The 18,893-nt window shown below is 48.8% G+C and overlaps 1 protein-coding gene across 2 annotated transcripts in view; it reads left to right on the top strand.

The window, feature by feature from the left end:
- Window positions 1–395: 395 nt before the first annotated feature.
- The window catches only part of LOC146772463 (phospholipid-transporting ATPase IK-like), a 520,789-nt gene continuing 502,291 nt past the window's right edge, over window positions 396–18,893 (top strand). Inside the window, exon 1 of one of the 2 annotated variants that reach the window (XM_085638338.1) lies at window positions 396–594. The gene's annotated coding sequence lies outside the window, so the exon portion shown is untranslated. The remainder of the gene's footprint in view (window positions 595–18,893) is intronic. The other variant, XM_085638339.1, reaches the window with a different exon arrangement.

Consider the following 18,893-nt stretch of genomic DNA (forward strand, 5'->3'; position numbering starts at 1 on the left):
TTCCACGTTCACAGAAAGAGTGTGCGTGGACTCGGAGGGCGCCCAAGCAGTCTGAGACGGCCGAGGTGTCTGCGAGATCTCTCAGTGTTACACGTTCACAGAAAGAGTGTGCGTGGACTCGGAGGGCGCCCAAGCAGTCTGAGACGGCCGAGGTGTCTGCGAGATCTCTCAGTGTTACACGTTCACAGAAAGAGTGTGCGTGGACTCGGAGGGCGCCCAAGCTGTCTGAGACGGCCGAGGTGTCTGCGAGATCTCTCAGTGTTACACGTTCACAGAAAGAGTGTGCGTGGACTCGGAGGGCGCCCAAGCTGTCTGAGACGCCGAGGTGTCTGCGAGATCTCCTGGGAGGAGCCGTTTAGTATAAATCCGGCAGAGCACGGCAAGAAACCAACCAGTCTGTTCACCTCGCTCGGGGGTGAGAGGCGCGGGCGAGGAGTCCAGCGTTCCCGGGCACCGGAGCAGACGTACATCTCGAGGGCGAGTCGCGAGGAGAGGGTGGCGGAGGCGCGAAGCCACTTCTCGCTTCTGTGGCGTCCACGCTGACGGAGCGACATTTGCATCCTCCCCCAGTCAGAACTTTTACACCTGTTCTCGGTCAGTACCAGTTTCTTCTTTTGCCTTGCCCGTTTGGTAAAAATGTCGATGCGAAAAGGAATCAATGTAGCCTGGCACTAGTGGCCCAGATAGTGGCACATCTCGATGTGCCGAGAGCCTGCTGCATAGAGAAAGCTGTGGGTAATTCATGTGTGCAGCCTGGAGTCATGTAACCCTACATTCACCCCTGCTAGACTCCGTGCCACCCCCAGGGGCGACACCAACACCTAATGTTTGTGGGGGTTTCCAGGGTGTGTCGTGAGCGCAGCAGACGTGGTCAGTCAGTCAGTGTGGTACCAGCGCGAGCGCATCCAGTCCTCGTAGAGGCCCGGGGAAGAGTAATTCTCGTGGCTACTGCCCAGTGTAGCGACTTACACAGGAGGATGAAAACTCGCTTGTGGCCGGACAGTGGGGTAGCCAAGGTGCTTTGGGTTTTAATGCAAGCCAGGGAGGGGGCACCAAAGCCCCCTGGTTTGATACTAAAAGAAGTTATGGTTCGGGTGCAGTGCCCTAGGCCCAGTGCCACCTCATCTGCTACACTTTTGAGAATTAACTGCCCCCCTGGTCTCTGGGTCGGCCCAACATCCCGTGATTGTGGGCAAATCACTTAGTCTCCCCGTCCCTACAAAAAACATTGCATCAATTCACCCCCACAGTGTGTCTCATCGATTATGTTGGTTGCTAAATTGAGTTTCTTGGCCAAAAGTGGCCTGAGTGCTGGGGTTAGTGGCATATTACTTCATCGTGTTAGAAAGGCTCACCAAACCGCAATAACAAAAATATCCCGTCTATGACGGAGAGCTGGCGGAAGTCGACTCGCTAGCCATCCGCTTGTTCCTGCTTGCTGCCTGCTGCGAGTGCCATGTCTGCTTCAAGAGGTAATCTATCCTGCCGCCAGACAATTATGTGAGAATCACCAGGAAAGGGTCTTGGGCCCCACCGATAAGTCGGGAGCCTGTAATCCATGTTTTAATTGGGCTGAGGTTGTATGCTTCCACAACAAAGTGCTTGCCCTCCACTCAACTGTGATCAGTTTGTTTGTTTAAACAACCCTCTGAGGTTGAACTTTCAGTAGCGCACGCACACATTGTAATGTTATTAAACTGTCTTGGATAATTTATGGTGTTGTTCTCTGGCAGTAGTACAAATGGAAGGAGGGCAGTCATTAACCTGCATGGATATTTAGGTCTGGCTTGATAGTGCAACTGTCACCTGCCCTTCAACCTACACCAATGTTATTCTGCAGTTCTTTGCTGTCACACAAATACATATCCATTCCCATGCTACCACCATGTAACATTACCATACATCATTCTTTTAAAGCTAGATCCATTGTCAATGCAAATGCTTGTCTTTTCTGGCTGGCACAGCCGTTTGGCATCCCCAATAGTGTGGCATGTGTTAACTAATGCCCTCACTATGGCCAGTTTCTGAACGGGGGTCTTTATTCTGAAGAGTCTGATTGCTCTTTTTTCCCACCATGCCACCAAGGAGTTAACGTCCCCTTGTGGCTCCTCCGTTCCAAGAGCTGAAGCCACAAATGCTAATTATGATTGCCCCAGTGTAGTGTCCCACCATTGCCTATATCAGTCCTAGGCTTTGTTATCCTGATGTCCAACTCAAGGTGAGGAGTAAGGGGAAGAGGAAACTTCCAGGAGTGCACTCTCTTCCTTGGGAGAAGGGCTGCGCCAATCCCCAACTGGTGCCTTCTAAGAGCTTCATTTGTGTAGCACAGATCGGCACTCCTGCCTTTCCCAGGCTTGCTTGTTGCCATTATTGTTGTCTAGATTTCCTTGTGCACTGTGCAACATAGGCTGCAACGCCACCTTAGGGGTATTCTTTGTCTCCAGTTGTTCCTGTTGGTAACAAAGGGACAACTGTCTTGGCCACTGTAGCTCCTGGAGCCTGGTGCACCTTAACCCTCGACTCCTTGTTCTAAAGCAAATGGGCGTTATTATGGCCACCTGTCCACCTCCCGTTGCTCCTTGGCCACTAAAGGAGGGCATTGAATCAATACTGGGCATCTCCACTCAAGGCTAACGACTCATTATAGTTCAGTTCCCAGCCATGACTTGGGCTTAAGCCTCTGTGACCTGTGCCGTCTCAAGATATAGGTTCAGAGTGCCATGGATTTTTATAAAGAGGTAACAGAGAGGAGTGTGGCAGCTTTATTTTGATTCTCATTATAGCAGTCACTTGCAAGGGTGTAGCCCCTTGCTCATTTCAGCAGGTTACGCCTTCCATCTGCATACCTGTCAACCAGCTGCCTCCCCAGCGAGGATAAAGTCGGATGTTTATAGGGTGGCTTCATGAATGGAGAAAACAACGATTCCTGTGGGGTGATGCAGGATTCCCCAAAAGATGACCATAGTGAGTCAACTGAGACATGTTTTCGCAGCGGAATATATTATAGAACAAATGAGGAGCGTTTCTGCCGCTTATCTGCTAGACAGCTTATAAGGTTGTTAATATTACTCCAAATTAGAATTCTTCAAAGAGTACCTTTAGCCTAATGCATCATTACTCATCACTGCACTGAGGGATACCAGCACTGCCCCTGTTCTGACTGATTAATGGCAGTCAGTCCACTCGGCCTCCAAGTGTTGGCAGTGGACATGTGAAACACCATTCTACTAGCCTCTTAATGGCTCGCCCAGCAGTGGCATAGTCATAACTGGAAGGTTATAGTCACAGATGATGGGGCTTGTTATAGTCCACTTATGAATATTCTTGTTTACCACCAGGTTTCTGGTAACCTTGTTCTATCCCATCAGTTGCATGAGACAAAGCAAATAAAAGGTTGGGGTCTAAGTCAATTTAAGGCACTCGGCAAACACCCAATGGAAACGAGCAATGTCGGCTTCTTGCTACCTACATTCCTACCCCAGAGATGCCTTCCATGTATCAATTCGATTAAAATTTACTTTATACGGATTCATAAGAACCATAAAAGTACAAATAAACAAAAATATCATTAAAAACAATCAATCACAATAAAAAGGACATACATGCAATAAAAAGACATTAGGAGAGCACTATCAATCACAAAGCCCCTGGCAGCCATTATGAAACCCCTCACAACCCAACCAGTATCTGCAGTAAAAAAATAGTCAGCCTGCCCGTAGGTTTCGCAAGTACATGACAGATTTTAGAAAACAGGTGAGACTAAATATCACAAATTCATCATTCAACAGCTGTAAAAAAATAAGATACATCAGAAATGGATTGATTCAATAGGTGCCTTGAGCAAACATTCCCAGGTTGCATTGATGTCATTGAAGTTTGGAATATTTCAAATGAAAAATTGTATTTAGATGCTTGCTTATAGTGACTATCTATGGTTGCCTGTGGACAAAGGATAAAAAAACAAGATGCACCTTGGTGATGTAGTAAAGTGTAAGAGGATAATGTTAGTCCCTGCACCGGACACATCACAGTAGCTGTGAGCAGCTCCGTGTTCAAGCAACCAGTGAAACAGCTGTTTTGCTGGACAGCCAACGTCCTGTAGAAGAAGGGATCTATCTTGTACTATCCCTTAACCCTTTCACTGGTAGGGCTTTTCCCTCCCTGTGCTAAGCCTTTTTTTTTACTATTTGGGGTAGTTTGCGCTTAGGCCCCTATAACTTTTTATCCACATAAGGTATCCACGTCAAATGTGTGACTTTTATTTCCAACACTCAGAGGATTCTAAAGATACCCAGGGTTTGTGGATTCCCCTGGAGGAAAATGTGATTTTTTTCAGCTAAATTTGAGGTTTGCAGGGGATTCTAGGTAGGAAAACATTGGAGGATCCACGCAAACCATATATCCCTAGATTCCCCCGAGTGTCCAGTTTTCAGAAATGTGTGGGTTTGGTAGGTTTCCCTAGTTGGCTGCTGAGCCCGGGACCAAAAACACAGGTGCCCGCCTTGCAAAACCAGGTCGTTTTGTAATTGGTCATTTTGATGTCTCCACAATTTGTTTTGGGCCCTTGCCTGTCACGGGTACTTGGCCCACCCACACAAGTGAGGTACCATTTTTATCGGGAGACCTGGGGGAACTCTGGGGGGGAGGAAATTTGTGTCAGCCCAGTGATCCCACAACTTTCCCATACAGAAACGTGAGAAAAATTTGACTTTTTCTGCTAAATTTGAGGTTTGCAGGAGATTCTAGATAGAAAAACGTTAGGGGATCGACACAAGTCAAACCTCCCTGGACTCCCATGGGTGTCTACTTTCCAGAAATGGGTGGGTTTCCCTAGAAGGCCGCAGAGCCCAGGACCAAAACCACAGGTAAACCAATTGAAAAACCAGGTCGTTTTGTGATAGATAGGTGGGCAACTGTGTTTTGGTCCCGGGCTTGCAGACATCTTGGGTAACCAATAAACCCCAGACATTTCCTAAAAAATAGACACCCGTGGGAGTCCAGGGAGGTGTGGCTTGGGTTGATCCCCCAACATTCTCCTTCCCAGAATCTGCTGCAAACATCACATTTAGCTAAAAAGTCACATTTTCCTCTAATATCTGTTTGTGAAAGTTGTGGGATCACGGCATTGCACAAATTTCCTACTATTCAGTGCTCCCCTCAGTCTCCCAATACAAATGGGACCTTACTTGTGTGGATGGGCCAAGTGCCTATGACATTGAAGGGCCAAAACATGTAGAGATTGAGGGGAGCCCAAAGCCGATCAAAACGGAAGTTTGTTTGTATGTTTTTAGGCTGTCACTACTTTGGGCATCCACACAAGTGAGGTATCATTTTTCTCGGGAGACCAAGTTGAATGCTGGGTGGTAGGAAATTTGTGCCTCTGGTGTGGTCCTACAACTTACCCACACAGAAATGTGAGGAAAATGTGACTTTGTAAGTAAATTAAAGGTTTGCGGGGGATTCTGGGTAAGAAAACATTGGGGGATCCATGCAAGCCACACCGCAAGTCAAGCGTCAGTAGACGCACAAGACCTTCCATGCACACCACCAGCCTAGCGTCATCAACGCACACCGCTAGCCAAGCGACATCCAAACACACAGCCATTCAAGCGCTATCCATGCACACCACCAACCAAGCGCCATCCACATCAGTGGTGCAAAACCGGCCCCCAGTGACAAAACAGGCCCCCACCCCTTCGGCCCACCGGGGAAAAGTCCGGTGCCCGCTGCGGCCAGTCCGGCCCTGCAGCCAAGCACCATCCATGCAAACAGTCAGCCAACCACCAGTCCACGTACACCACAAACCAAGCGTCACTCAACGCACACCACCAGCAAGCGCCTGTCTACACACACTTTCATCATGCACAAGTGCACTCACACCATTAGCCAAGAGCAGGTCCACACACATCCCCAGCAAAATGCCAGCCAAAGGTCAGTACACACAGACTGTCAGCCAAACTCCAGTTCACACACACACACACAAACTCTCTCTGGTTTCCAGTGGTTTTCTGCCCCCACTTGGGTGCATATGAGTCTAAAAATATCACTGAAACGGCCAAAATGTGTGGCTAAAAAATGGAGAGCGACCCTTGCCTATGGGGCTTCTACCTGGCATGCCTAACAACATAACCCTGGTGCCTAGTGGGTTTTCTACCCCGATCTGCCATCTGGGGGGGGGGAGCGGGCAGAAAGATTTTTGGGGGTGGGGGCATTAGCATGCCCATCCTCAGCACCCCCACCCCCTACGTATAAAAAAACAAAAAAATCCCGGGCTTTCTGACCCCCAGGGACAATTGCTCCCATCTGCCTCTCGGGGAAAGCAGAAAAACGATGGCTAATTTTTGTGGGGGCATTGGCATGCCCATTCTGGGCAGGCCACACCCCTACATATAATAAAAAATATAATCCCTGATCCCTAGTGGGCTTTCTGCCTCCCGGGGGGGTGGGGCCAAAGATTGTGTTACATTTTTCGGTGGGGGGTAAGGGCATTGGCATGCCGATACTGGGCAGGCCCCACCCCTAAGTATAAAAAAAACATAAACCCTGGTACTAGTGGGCTTTTCTGCCCCCCTCTACTGTCTTTCTATGTGCTTGGGGGGCTGAGATAGCCCCACGAGCACATAGAAAGTGAAACTGAAATGAACCCATCGGCTTATTTCAGTTTCGGTTTCACTGAAATGACGTCAACGCGACGTGCACGTTGATCGTCTATTCAGTGAAACAAGCTAAACAGCCTCAGGAGATGGGGAAGCTCTGCCCCAGCTCCCGAGGCTGTTTAAGAGGAAAGGAAATCTCTCTGGTGCCCGCACCAGAGGGATTTGCTATGCCATGTTGTCGGGCACTGGAGAGCCAACCGAAGCACATGAGCACTTTTGCATCAGACGGCTCCCACGCATCAGAGGCACGCAAAGGGTTAAAAACGTTAGAAACCATGGTGGAAACATCTAAAGCTCTGTAGAGCGGCCGTCAGAACGGACATGTTTTCCCACGTGTTTGTGTGTGTGTATATATATATATTGTGTGTGTGTTCATTTTCTTTTTTCAGCCAAGTGCATTGTGTTAGACAACAAATATATTATGGGTGTTTTGTATGTCTTCTTTGCACCACTGCATCCGCTGCACACAACCTCACCAGCCACACAAAGACAATTACCTCTGCACAAGATGAACATAAGTATGCAAACTGTGTAAGCAAGTCAGTACCTTCCCTACCTATCATGAATGCTACTGGTCACTGCTTCCCTCTGCAAACTCTGCACATGTGTTAACATGAGTTGCTGAAGCTCTGTCTCAAACGTCCCAAAGCTTCCCATAGCTGGTTTAGTTAGCAGGAGTCATAGGCTTGTTCCACCAAAGAGCTTGTAGGACCTTGTGTAGCAATCATTTCATAGTTAGGGGTAAAGTAGCTGGCTGCCCATGTGTACGACGATGATTACTACTGTCCGACCAATTCTTGTGCACACAGATGCACACAGCAGAGTCCCAGCCACATTCCCTCCAATGAATAGATTTTTCTAGAGACTCATTGCATGGTGGGCGACAAGCAACATTAAGCAACATATACAATGCTTCCGAGCCCTGTAGCCTGTTTGAATTAATATGCTAATAATCAGTGGCAGTGCATCTCTTAGGGCGTTACGGCATCGCCCTACTGATATTTTTGTCCTTCTTATTAACCATGAATATGTGTTTTAATTTGTAAGACATGTGTGGCTTTTTTTTTTATTTGCCCTCATCACTCGGCAATTAGCAGCGTCAGGAAGCCAGTGCATAATGATGCAGGCTGGAAGAGATGTGGTTTAATAATTTTAACAGCAGAGCATACACAATGATCTCACCAGAGCCCAAAGTGCGCATGTCGGGTTGGACGGCTGCCAGTCTCTGGCCAGCTCGGCATGCGCACTAGAGTCCTCTCCAACTTATCAATTAGTGAGGCGGGGGGATACACAACCGCAACCCCCCTACCCCCCGGTCTCCTAATGAGCGGTGAAGTGGCTGCCCAAGCCAATCCTGACGCTGCTCTCATTCTGTGTTGGTTACATGACAGCATGAGAGCAACATATGGATTAGCAGAGGTGGCAACTAGGCCTCTGGTGCAGTGTCTCCATGTGAGGAAGTGCGGGGTGGAACTCAGCTCCTGTCCACCAAGCATGACATGACCAATCACTATATGGCTTTATTATTAAGCAATGCAGTGCTTGGCTATTTTCTGCCCTGGCAGACCCGCCTGGGACCAGCCTCTCTTTCACGCTTACCTCTTCATGCTGATGCTATCGGCATTGCACACAAGAGTCAGGGAGCACAGTGGTGGACCTGGATGAGCGAGAGTGAGACCACCAGACCTGCCGTTCAGTGCGCAACGCCCATAAGGCTCAAAGGGCTTCAACCCCCCCCCCCCTCCCCCCTGTCGTGTGTGTCAGCATGGGCTGAGACCGCTCCCCGACACACACACAGACAGGTCTTGAGCTGCTGTGGGCTGACTGGTCTGGCGTCCGTCTTATTGCTGCCCCACCCAGTCCTTCACAGGTCTTTAAAAGACCATTGACTTGTGAACCAGCCTTTGTTGGTCCCCCCCCCCCCCCCGTTGCTAGAGCCCCTGCATCTCTACTCTCCGTAGTCCTTAAAGCTGCTAATTGCTTTTGTTGCCACGGTGTGAGAATGCATTTCCTGAAAAGTAGCCTTAGGCTTCGTGTTTTTTCAGTTTTATACAGCTCGAACTACACCTGAAGGTATTGAGGCACTTTGTACGAGCACCAGATACATTATACAAGGACACACTGCTGGAAGAATTGCGCCCCCCCCCTTTTGTATGGAAGTTTCACTTTGGGTTCGATTAGTTCTAAATCTGGCCCTTCCCCTATTTGGGGCAGACATGTTAGTTTGTTTTTGTTTACATTACATGTATTTGTTAGTACATGACAGTCATTAATATCCGTTGCTTGTCACAAACATGTGCTTATGTCACGTGCCCAAATACAAAATGCACACTCCGTGACTCCGATGCAGCGCACCACACGCACACATATGACGCGTACTGAGACACGCACACATAAAGAGCACACGTTCAGAATAGATTCGGGCCCAGCAGAGATGCACAAGTGTACTCACGGCACACACACAGCACACTAATTAATCCAGTCAAACTGGCGTGCACAGAGCACACGGATGGGTTCTGACCGGGCAGATATGCACGGTGCGCCCCCAGTGGCACCTATTGTATTGATACACATGTAGGGGGACCATATTCTCAAAACAAAAAACAGGGACAGGTCATAGACATAGAAGTAGGACTACAGTTTGCAGTAGCCATCGACATAAAAGTAGGACTATTTGACAGCTGTCATAGACATAGAAAAAGGACTACAATGACAGCTCCCTCCACAGACCGAGATGAAGCATTACAGACAACAAATCCGCGGTCTTTTATTGGCACCCCTCTTCTTTACACAGCAGCGTTAGTACTTTTTATTTCATTTACACTTTTAAGGACTATAGCATATATTTGCCAGAAATCAATAAAACATCACAGGCTAGCAAACGCCAGATTTACTAGCTTTATCAATGCTCATTTCTATAGCTGCGCGTCAGCACCACGTAAAGTACAACTCACCAATGTTGCTTAGTTGCTCATGACAGAAAAGCATGGGAGGTAAACTGTGGAATGCTAAATTGCCAAAGGGCAGCCATGGACCAATGTAAAAAAAAAACACTTTTCTCCAGGTATTACTGCCTTAGGGTCTTAAGGGTCGCAAAGGCTGGCCGACCACACAGTCCTCCCACATTTGCGTGGTCACTGCTGGGATGTCATGTTACCTTACTGGGGTATGTATAGTGCACTCTAGCCTTGGTATCATCTCATAGTGCAATAGTGTGAAGACCTGAGCAAAAAGCTCGAGCAGTGCTGCTCGCCTCTCCCACAGGCGTTAACCCTGCTCCTTTAAGTCCTTTCCAGCTAAACAGTTTGCCGTGATCTGAAAGGTCAGTCAAAAGGTCAAGTCATAGCTTTGATACTTAGAACACAGAGTATGCATCAATTGGTTAGGAATAAAACATGCAATTTTGCATTAATCCTTGCACGGTATGCATAAGGGCTACTGAAAAGTTTGTATGGCTATGAATACAAGCTACAGGACGAAGAAATATTGTTTTATCCAAAGTAGAAACTTTGGCACGATGACGTAGATTGCGCTGCGTGTAAAATGTCTCTCTTCAAAGGATTTCCCTTCATGCTACAGCGCTCACCTCAGTGACAACACATGCCGTAAACAGTGCAAAGAGAGCATGCGCGCGCATGCTCAACCGGAACAATGAAAAACAGGGACATTTCTGTGTTTAACCTGGACACTGTTTGAAAACAGGGACATTTGAGTCACTTGGAGAAAAGTGTCGGGATACGGGGACACTTCTCCAAAAACGGGGACTGTCCTGGGAAAACGGGGACGTCTGGTCACCCTATAACACATGTGGAGTCAACGCACACACTTTCAAAGAGAGCTCAGATGTTAATGCAATTTATAAAGCATGGCCTCGCCCAATAGCAGCCCAGCGAGTCCATTTAGATTCCGTCAGAAATAATAAAATAAAGTATTATATGAAAAAAGGGGCAGAGTCAAACATCATAGATTGCTGTTCAGAAGCACCCACGCTCACACTGTCTTTCACACACATAAGCACAGGAATCTTACGAATGATTGTGTTTTTTTAAGTCACTTGTAGCGCAATCCACGCCGAGCGATCTCAAAGCGCTAGTCTGGGCTTTGCCTTCTTTTGCCCCATTCTTCTGTGATGTACCTGTTCATCAGGCACACTGTTTGTACAGGCAGTAATATTATATAGCGCGATTTGTTAATGTATTTTTATGTGCATTTCAATGTAGCGGCAGACCTGTACTTCCTGTATGAATCCTGGACATCCTTAGTGCTCCTCCTGACCAATTCCTATCCCTTCACTCTTGTTCCTCTGAAATTTGATCTGCGGTGGTTTGGAAGACAAGACTTTTCAGCGCAAATTACGGTTTGTTGGTTCTCAGTTTTCTGAAACCCACTGGCATACCTAAATGAGGATACATTATTTTGCTGCGAAGTGGAGGATGCTTGTCTGCCCTCCAGAGTGGACACCCTTTCTACATACTTTTTCAAAGTTTGGCAGGGGCTGGTTGGCCAATTCAAGCCAAGCTCATCAGCTGATCAACGCTCCCTCCCCTCCAGCTTTGCGAGCATCTCACGCTGTTTCTTCTCTCCCATCAGTTATGTACACCAAGACCTTTCATTGTGTTAGACCCGCCCCAGTTTATTCACATCATAAGTTGGTACACACTTGTCATGATGGTATTGGTCATCACCATGCTCATTTCTGGCTTATTTTGTACTACAACTTAAAGCATTTTCATAATAGGTTATAAAGTGTACCTCCTACACTTTATTGCATATTAGTAACCATAGCTTGCCTAATCCTGCAATGCATCAACCCTACATTCATATTCAGGGTTGTCATAAAACACTTTTCAACTGCTGTTACAGCTCTTCTTCGGTCACTTACTTAGTACAGGGAGTCGCAGCTTCGAGGCTTAACTTTCTACTGAATGTCTGGCGTTCGTGGCCTTGCGGCCATGCTTGGGCTGCAGGTGCTGTGTTCGCTCAGCGCTGACCATTTCTTACCCTTTTGCCTGCCTTCAAGTATCCCTGCTGTGAGGTATCACAAGGACCTTGTTCGGACAATTGTCTCAAGTGTACCTGTCGTAAGGCATCCCAAGGACCTTGTTCAGGCAATGGCCCTTTTACGTCCTTCTGAGAATATTATTGTAAACCTCGTGACTCCCCGCTCCCCTCGTCACACTGAGGTCGTGAAGCCGGCATTCTCCGGTGTGGGTGGGTGTGATCAATTTCCTCTGGCGACTGCTTGTTCCCGTTGCTTTTTAGGCCGTGCTGGTGGCCACACCCCTCTTTCCTGATTTGGCCTTTTGAACCCAAACTTAATTGGTCATTCGCTGACTGTTTTCTTTGGCGCGCTCTCGCGCCCTGCTGCTGCCATGCCCTCTGTCTACTGCCCATGGAGGTGGGTTAGCCCCCCTACCTCTAGGGCTGGCTGCGCCTCCAGATTGGTGGTAAATCTGTGAGGACATAACCTTTTTGGCTCCCTTCCACCTTAGTGTCCTGAGCCCCTCCTCCGCCTAAGGTAATCTGTTAGGCATGATTCATTCCTCACATCAGGCTTCTTTCTGCTCTTTTGTCCTTGGAGTAAGCAGGGGCCATTTTGTGAACTATGCTCCCTGGCCTTTCGCCAGGTTGTGCTCCTGCCCTTCCCGATGCTCACTTTCCGAGCTGGGCCTACTCTGTACCCCGTGTCAACGTTGCACGTGGCGATGACTTTGGGGCCTTTTCAAGAATGCTTGAAAAAAGTTGGCTTGGTGAACTGTCAGGAGCTGAGCCTCAAAACGTGTTCATCTCGCTTTTCCAACCTTGCTGAATGGATAATCAACCATGAGAATGATACAGAGCACTTTGTTTTATTTTGTTTAGGTACTTATTTAAGACTCTTGGTTCACATTTACATTTCATCATTCGCCCACTTCTGAGCCCTTCTATCCTCCTGCATCAGTTTCAGTGCTTAATTTGTGCCAGTGGTTGAAGGTGGTGGATACTGCACTCATTATGGGGACCTGGACTCATTTGTGATCATCAGACTTCCATCCTTATCAGCAGATTTCGACCCAGAGCAAGAGACAGAAAGATTTAACAAGCACTGGCAAAGCCAATAGGTCTCCGCAATTTGGGGGTTATTAGTGTTGGCCATGTCTTTTGGAGACAGCGCATGCACTGTCTAGGAGCGAGGCCTAAAAATAAGGTATAGTTCCTTGTTTACCGCTACTTACTAATAAATTCCTGTTATAATGCTCAAGGTTGAACCTGTTGCGAGTGTGAAACTAGCTGGTGCCGACATGTTCTTATATACTTCACCTCTCTAAATTAAGCGCTGGGGCAATAGACAATAGAGCAAGATTAAATAAGCATTGGCATAGCCAATAGGTCTCGCCTTTGGGACCTTATAAGTGTTTAGTTATCCAGCACAATATCCTTGGTGCAACAACATCAACTGTTATATGGCTAAACACTTATAAGATCCCAAAGGCGAGACCTATTGGCTATGCCAATGCTGTCAGCCATCTCTGCCCTGGACTTTTCTGTCATTTTCTTCACATTTAGCAAACTCACAGCCAGCGGCTGTAGGTTCACCTTTTTTTCTACATTTAATTTACACTTATTTGACGAGAGCCCTTTTCCAAGTTGTCTCCCATTGGCTGTCTTGTTCTTGTGAACACTATAGCTACGGATTATCAGTCGACACAAAATAGCTTGAAAAATAAAGTATTTCAAACAAACCACAAATTCTGAAACGGTGCACATGCGTCCAGTATGTGCAACTCCCTTAATCCAGTTTTCCCCCACTGCATTCTGGCCCTTGTAGTCAAAGAGAAAAGGAAACTCCAGGCACCACAAAGTAAAGATTTCATAAAACAAAAAAAAATGAGGAGGCTGTCTTTGGACTTTAACATGAAATGTTGGCGGTCCTTGCTTGGCTGTGCAGGCCAGTGTTTACTTTCGAGGGTGCCAGGATGGGGACTCTAAGGAAGTCGCAAGGCTGGGTGGGGACGTGCCACGGCCACTCGTTTTTGTGTGTGTCATTCTCAAACTTCACCTAACATTTGCACCACTTCTAATGGCGATTTATTGAACTAATATAATTTTGTTCTTGAAGATTTGTCTGTCACATGCTAAAGGCAACTCTAGGTGCCGGGGTGATCTTAGTACTCCGGAAAGGTGTCAGACTCCAAGTACAGAGTGCAGAGAGTACCCCCCCTTCCACTGCCCTTTGAGCTTCTAAAAGTGCAGTTAGAGGGCGTGATGAGCTCATAGTCCATGCTCATTCAGTCCTTGAGGTCTATGCTGAGTCTGCTTTCAGGAGTTCCAAAACTACCCAAGAGTCACAAGGGCCACAGCCAGTACTGGTACTTAATGCAGTATTGCTGTCCAGATAGGGGCAGTGAGATGCATGTTTATGTACCGGGAGAGAGTTCCGCCATGCTTAGTGCTGCTGCCTGGAAAGACAGGGCTTGCCTGGAGCCTCTTGTCTGACGTGGAGCCAGGTGGCAGCTATGCTGTTTGTTTGAAGTGTAAATCAGCATGTTGTGCACACTAGTGCAGTAAAGAAAGTGGTTGGATGGCTGAGAACTTGACACACAAGGTGAGGAGACGATACTGACACATTCAGGGGCTGTCACGCATATATTCACTAGAAAAGCCACCTCCGATGTGTACAACGCCACACTCCCCCCACCGGTGCAGCTTTTAGTTGCTTTATTAAACAGAAAATGAAACTAGCGGTTGCACAGAAAAATGACCGGAATTTTGAGGGGGGGGGGGACTTCATTTCGCTGTTCAGTAAGACACGCGAGAGCGCGGAAATCACTAAGCGAGAACCGCGGTTACCTGTTGAAAGTTAATAAGCAGACTTGTGCTTTCCCCTCTAGTGTTGTGGCCCCTCCTTCCTCCGGTGCATCCGCCCCACCCACCAACGCATCCAGCCCGTACATTGAGGTTGGGTGTCCGGAGCAGCCTCCGACAGCGCGATCCTTCCCTCGCTATGCGCGTGACTTAGCATGTTTCCTCTGGGTGCTGCATGTTGTCCGAACAAGCACCATTTGCCTCTCTACAAGCCCGACTTAGTTAAAACAATTACTTTCATCCAATAATGTGACGGATTTAGACCACACCCACGAAGAAACTGCTGTAAACATTGCCTCCGCAACCCAGCTTGTCGTATACTTCTAGCAACACTGGGTCCGGCGCTCCACCACAGCCTGAACAGCTTCTAGTTGCAAAGTGGAGCGGTATTAAAAAACAAGCGCGGCCGCGAAAGAATGTCCGGAATGCAGCTGGCATCTGGCCGTGCTGCTGCTCGCTCCCGAACTCCCTAGGCCACGGTAGTTAACGTTTGGAGAGAAGGCGGGACATGCACCCGCCTTTGGCCAATTACGTGTTGTCTTCCTTAGAAAGACGCACGCAAAGGCCAATAGCGTGTGAGCAAAAAGAAAACACACGCACGAGCGTGAGGTCCGAGTTGGAAGTCCTTACTAGAAGCCTCGCAAAGCAGCGCATGCGCGCTGGCTCAGGCAAGACCGTAAAAAGTAACTGGCAAAACATATGGGCATTGGATGGCAGGATCCAACAATGGGTGGTACGAGTTTTGTGTGTCAGGTGGACACCTGAGAGAGGAGGGGCATCTTTGAATAAGGGAGAGGGGGTTGAGCAATTCCTTACCTGCTCGCGCTGAGAATGTGTGGTAGAAGCAGTGTTAGATAGGGCCGGAATGTGCAATGCCGGGACAATGTGGCATTTAGCTGTGGGTCTGTTGGGAAGTCAAGAATGCCAGCTCGGCGGGGCAGTGGTTAGTCTGTCAGTGGGTGGCAGGGCAGTCTGGAGGAAGTCAAGATCATTTAGGGAGAGGTGTTTGTAGTCAGGTATGTGGTCCGAACAGCTGTAGGGACACACAGCAGCCAAGTTTTATGTGACTGTATGGGAGGCTGCAATAAACCATGGTAGCATGTTTGGGTGAGGTGGCGACTGAGTTACAGTGAAGCAGCCAGGTGCCAATGAACAATCATTTATTCATAGCTCGTTCACTCCATCTCCTGCCCATGTGAACCCATGTGTGTAGTAAACAGTGCATTCCATACATTGCATGGGGGAGGAAGGGGTGTACAGAGACTGCCATCCAAAAATCAGTGAGAGGGGCCAGGGAAGTTTAAGATCGGTTTGTCTCCCTCCAAACATCAAAAAGCTTCCAGGTATCCACTGAAAAGAATGGAACCGGATAGGTCTGTAAGCAGGGGCCTAGATCCCAGTGGTGCAGCAGGTGCAGTGGCACCAGGGCCCAGAGCTGTTAGGGGCCCTCTGCTCCTCAATTACGGATGATTTTCACTTCCCAACATGGGGCTCGTGTGCCCACCTTACATACTTGCTATGCCACGGCCTGTAAGAGGGTCAGTCTCAGGGTTCCCATTTAAAATGAATGTAGCATAACGGGTCTGTGAGCGGAACGGGCTCCAGTTCCCTTTTAAGTGAAAGGATCAGGATTGGTCTGTAAGGGACAGGTCTGTAAGCAGGATGGCCTCCAGTTCCCCATTGAAATAAATGGACCTGGGTAGATTTGTAAGACTGGTGGATCGACTGCAGCTCCCTATTAAAATGAATGGAGCAAGACAGGTGTGTAAGTTGGAGGCGTCAACACCTCATTGAAATGCTTGGAACACAACAGGACTGTAAAACCAATCAATCATTCAATCAGGAGGCGTTCTGAATGTTCTGCAGTTTCTTGAGGAGTTTCTGGGTGATGCCGGCGTAGAGTGCATTGCTGTAGTCGATTCTGCTGCTGATGAGTGCGTGCGTCTATCTGGACTCGGTGGGGATCCACTTGAAGATCTTTTGAAGCAGGTGTAGCGTGTGGAAGCAGGAGGATGAGATGGCATTGATCTGGCGGTTCATGGTAAGCGAGGAGTTCAGGATGATTCCAAGGTTTGGTGCGTGGTCTGTGGTTGTGGGGGGATCCAAGATCTGCTTGCCACCAGGAGTCGTCCCAGGTGGAGGGAGTGCAGCCCAGTATGAGGACTTCAGTCTTCTCTGAGTTGAGCTGGAGGCAGCTGTCCTTCATCTAGATAGTGACAGCCTTCATCCTGTTGTGGAAGTTGTTCTTGGCGACTGTGGATTAGTTGGTGAGGTAAAGCATATGCTGGGCGCTGTTGGCGTAGGAGACGATGTTGGTCCATGGTTCCTGATGATGGCTGCGAGTGGGGCCATGTAGATATTGAAAAGAGTGGGGCTCAGGAAGGAGCCCTCAGGCACTCTGCAGCTGATCTCTGTGGGTTCAGAGGGGAAAGGGGGTCGTCTGGCTTTCTATGTTTGGCCGGTGAGGAAGGAACAGATCCATTCCAGAGCTTCGTTGTGGATGCTGGCATTGTGGAGTCTTGTCCATAGGGTACGGTGGGCAACGGTGTTGAAGGCAGCGGAGAGGTCCAGAAGGATAAGGGCTCTAGTTTGGCCTTGGTTGAGGAGGGTGCGGACGTCATCTGTGTCGGCGAGGAAGGTGGTCTTGGTGCTGTGGTTGCTTAGGAAGCCAGATTGGGAGAGGTCCAGGATGTGGTTCACCTTGATGAACTCGGAAAGTTGGGATTTGATGGCCTTCTTGATGACCTTGGCTGGGAAGGGGAGCAGAGAGATGGGTCTGAAGTTCTTGAGGTCCGTTGGGTTGGCAGAGGGTTTCTTCAGCAAGGGTGTGATATCTGAATGTTTCCAGTCTTCCGGGAAGGTGGCGGAGTTGATCGAGCAGTTGATGGTGCAGCAGAGTCTGGGGCGATGGAGGTGCCGGCTCTATTGAAGATGCGGTGAGGGCAGGGATCCGAGGGTGCTCCGGAGTGGATGCTCTTCATGATATTGAGGGTGTAAAAGGGATGGGTTACAGCCCCGCATTGAAACAAATAGAGCAGGATTATCCTGAGGGACAGGTCTGCAGGAGGGGTGGGGGGCAGATCCCGGTTGAAATGCACTGAGCATGACTCATCTGTAAGGGGGTGAGGGCAGCTTCCCATTGAAATGCACTGGGAAGTATTGGTCTGTAAGGGGGGGTCGAAGGCAGCTTCCCTTTGAAATGCACTGGGCAGGACTGGTCTGTACAGGAGTGAGAGCAGTTTCCCATTTAAATGCACTGGTCAGGACTGGTTTGGTAAGGGGGGTTGGATCTGTAAAGGGGACAGCTCCCAGTGGAAATGCACTGGGCAGGACTGGTATGCAAGAGGGATGGGTCTGTAAGAGAAGGATGGCAGCTCACGGATTAAATGCACTGGACAGGACTGGTCTGTGAGAAGGAGGGATGTGGGGAGCTCCTCGTTGAAATGTGTTGAGTAGGATGGGCTTATAACGAGAAACTATGTCACAGTGCACTGAAACTGCATCTCTGAGGCTGTGAGCACCCACAGTCCACCCTGCTGTACAGGATCCACCCCATCCTAGCACGCACGTGTGTCTCACTGCTCCTCAACTATACACACCTTTGGAGCAGAGCCACTTTGGGTAAATATACTTTATAAAAGGCTTCATGAGGAGCAATGATGCCCAAATGCTAATGCACTGTCCTGGTTGTAAAAATGAATTTTAGGCGCAACGGGGCACCCCAAACACTAGCGCTGCGCAAGTGAATATAACACTGACATCAAAGTTCTAAAATCACAAACACACACCCTGGTTAGTGGGCAGTGGGGAAGTTCCTGTTTGTATACAACACACACATCAAAGTGAGGACATGAGAGAGGGGGACAGGTGGTAGAGAAAGGGCTGTCACTCACTGCGGGTCCATGCGCCTCCCTACCGTCCCCATATCCAGGCTGTCGGCGGATCCTGCGAGCCCTGTCGTTATCCCATGCAGGAGAGCAGCCCGGACGGGAGAGTTTAGACACTTGGAGCATCCCAAGCCTGGAGAGGAGGACATCCCCGCCCTGCAGAGAGAGAGGACGGGAGCACCAGCCCACACCGGAGAGAGGGGGGTCGAAAGGGAGCAGCAGGACTGCACGGGCTGCATGAGAGGAAAGAGCCTGGTATGCAGTGGGGAGGAGAAGGCTGCCACAGCCTGAGGAGATGGAGCGAGCGGCAGTACCAGGGGAGCCTGCGAGAGCAGGGAGAGGAGTGCGAGCAGCGGCAGCCGGAGAAGACACGAGGAGTAGACCACATCAGCAGCTGGACACAGGAGTACCGAGGGAGCCCAGGGGAGGGGTGGAACATCAGCACAAGCTATTTTTTTTTTTTTTTTAAGTTTTATATAGTGCTGGCTAAACCCAGAGGTATCAG

Source organism: Triturus cristatus, chromosome 12 (assembly GCF_964204655.1).
Source record: "Triturus cristatus chromosome 12, aTriCri1.1, whole genome shotgun sequence".
NCBI classification, from domain to species: Eukaryota; Metazoa; Chordata; class Amphibia; order Caudata; family Salamandridae; genus Triturus; species Triturus cristatus.